Raw genomic sequence first — 2,945 nt, 5'->3', positions numbered from 1 at the left:
GGGTACGTGATGAAAAAAACCACATGCCCCCCATAAACAGAGGAGCAGTGGAGCAAAATCGGGTGGGGACCCTGAGCAATGCCCTGCCCAACACCTCCCAGGGCTGGCCATGTCTGGGGGTGACACCCAGCAGCAGCAACGGGAGCAGCTCCCACCTTTTGGGCTGAGGAGGGAACATTGCCTGTGGGTATGGGACACATTGTGGGATGCAGGGGAGGAGCAGCTTGTGGTTGCACAAGACTTCTTATGGGATGTTTAGGGGAGGAACCAAAGGTTGGGAAAGGGAGGGATCAAGGTGGGTTGGGGAAGAACAAATGTGGAAAAAAAGAGGGATAAGGGGATAAAAAAGGTTAGTTGCATGTAAACAGGCTGCTGACCAGTAAGCTTGTCTGGCTATGCCCTGTGCCTGATCAATGCAGTCCATCCTCTCTTCTCCTTATACTTGTTTTTAACTCTTCTCCTGTGTGATGGGCTCTCTTGTGTGTGCACGTGTGGGTATGGGGGTGTGGGTGCAGCAACGGGCGTGGGACCATGGGTTGGAGGGGCCATGCGTCCGTGGTGCCAGCAGCTGGAGGGAGCGTGGGTGTGCATACTCTGTGGGTGCGTTATGCCAGTATCTGATCACTACCAGAAATCCAGCCAGGCTAGCTGGCGGGTAGGTGAAGTGTGTGTCTCCCAGCTTGTGGAGGAGCTGGCTGCTGGAGGGACCAGGGGGGTCAGGCTAGCTGCCGCAAAGCCCGAGGTGTCTGGGGGTTGACTGAGACCTGTTTGTACGTGTGTGTGCATGGGTGTTTCCCTGGGCAGGAGGCAGCTGGGGAGAGCGAGGATTCAGGACCAGCTACTGGAGGGATCCGCATTGTATATGTGTATTTTTATATATATTTTGCACTCACAGACCTTCACCCTGATCTGCCAGAGAAGGGAGCAGGAGAAGGCTGTTGGTGCTGCTTGTGTGAGTGCTGAGTATTTCTGTCTGTGTTGGCCAGTGGGGTCATCAGTGCATTCACATGTTGTACGTGTGTGTTTGTGCAAGAGCCTGCTGGGAATCCATGCGCAGCCTCGCTGCAGGCTGGACCCAGGGGCATGGAGCTGCAGCAGCCTCGCCTCTGTCAGGCTACCGGATTTAGCAACTCCCTAGCAGGCTAGAATCAATTATGAAAATATTTGTCCTGAAAGGCAGGACATATTTTTATTAAAGTGTAGGCTTTTGGCAGGAAAGAAGTACCTGTTCTTGACAGCCAGAGAGATACCAAACAAGCAGGTGAAGGAAAGTGGGCTTGACTCCGGGATCCCATCACTGTGTGACTGCCCTGTAGCGGATGACAGCTCCATGCACTTGCCATACTTTCCTAGGTAGAAAAAAACAAGGGAGGTGGATTAGTAAAGCCATGTGGTGGTCAAGTGATAGAGCTAAATGGAGTCTTCTACCTGGAAATAATTCAGAAGATTCTAGGGGAGGGAAAGACAGCTCTTTCCCACTGGGACAGGGTTAAATGGGTATTAAAAGGTCATCACGATACTCTACTCAGGACTGGATTAACAGTATCTAAGTTATTCTTCAAGTGTTTGTCCAGTCTGCTTTTAAATACGGCAGTGCTGAATTTCCATGGGGCATTTGTCCTCTTACCTGACTCTCCCTGTTGTTAGAAAGCTTTTCTACATATCAGTAGGAGGAGGAGTCAGAATGAGGTTTTTATTCATACTACCACCACAGCGGTAGTATCCCCTCTCCACAAGCAGGAGATTTTTAACGCAAAAAGAAAAAAAAATTAACGTATCTTGACCTATCTTTGTATTTCTACCTTCTGGATGAAGTATGGATGTTAAAGGAAATGCAGTGGAGCATCCCTCAAAAACCATCTTAGAAAATGCAATTGCTCCTCCTCCACACATGCCATAGGCCAGGTCTATCTGAGCAAAATCCATGGTTTGGGCTGGCCAGGTCTATATGTTGGTATTCATTTATATTGGGATAAGTAACGCCCATGTCTAAGCTAGTGAAACAAATGGTAGGAGTCTTCCTAACGAGAGAGAGGAAGTCTAGAGTTATGAGAAATGAGCAATAAAACTCTTTTAAATCAAATTTTCTTTCATAATTTTTGGACGTTATTGTATATTAAAGAGTTTCAGGAAAAAAAACACAGAAACTATCACATTGCAGCCAAACCTTTTTTGATGCTTTGGAGGAAAGTATAAACATTTTCCCTGAAATCATAAATTTCCTGTGGAAAATTATTGACAGAATTTGACAGAAAATTTTATTGACAATATTGTCTATTGACAATATTTGACAGAAAACTCATCAAAACGTTTTGAGTTAAAATTGTTGACCTACTGCAGGTGAATCTTCTCCAGTCAGCATGGTGAAAAGATAACCAGCCGTATCAGCAGCCACCTCCCAGAATAATCACAACTTCTTTTATGTCTTCCCTCTAATGAGCCTCACTGAAGGCCCCTCTCATCTGTACTTAGCAGTCAAGTGTTTCAAGTGGTCTCTTTCTTTACGCTAGTAACGGTATTCGATATCTTTTCTGTGCCACTGATTGTCACAGAAACCAGAAGTTTAGGCTTAGCACGTATACCTCCTGAAAATAGATATCTGGGGACTGAAAGATATGGCTGTAGCCATTGAGAGGTAAGCTAAAAATAATGACTTCCTTTCAAAAAGAAATTAATTCTAAGGCCCTAGCTCTGTGCTGTGCCTAAGCACTGTGCCAAGCAAAACTCGACTTAAGCATGTGTTTTGCTTTAAGCAAACACTTAAAATGGATTTGCAGAATAAGAATGGATGTCAATTTAAGCACAGGCTTAAGTGCTTTGCTGAACCAGGATCCAAATGCCTCCGTTGCTAACCTGTTGTTTACAGTTAGTCTTGGCATCTTGTTGTAATTTTAAAGATATACAAGGGTTAGTGGAAATACTGAGGTAGCTTTGCTCATTTTAGG

The sequence above is a fragment of the Calonectris borealis genome, chromosome 3 (genome assembly GCF_964195595.1).
Source record: "Calonectris borealis chromosome 3, bCalBor7.hap1.2, whole genome shotgun sequence".
NCBI lineage: Eukaryota > Metazoa > Chordata > Aves > Procellariiformes > Procellariidae > Calonectris > Calonectris borealis.
This window is presented reverse-complemented; position numbering follows the sequence as displayed.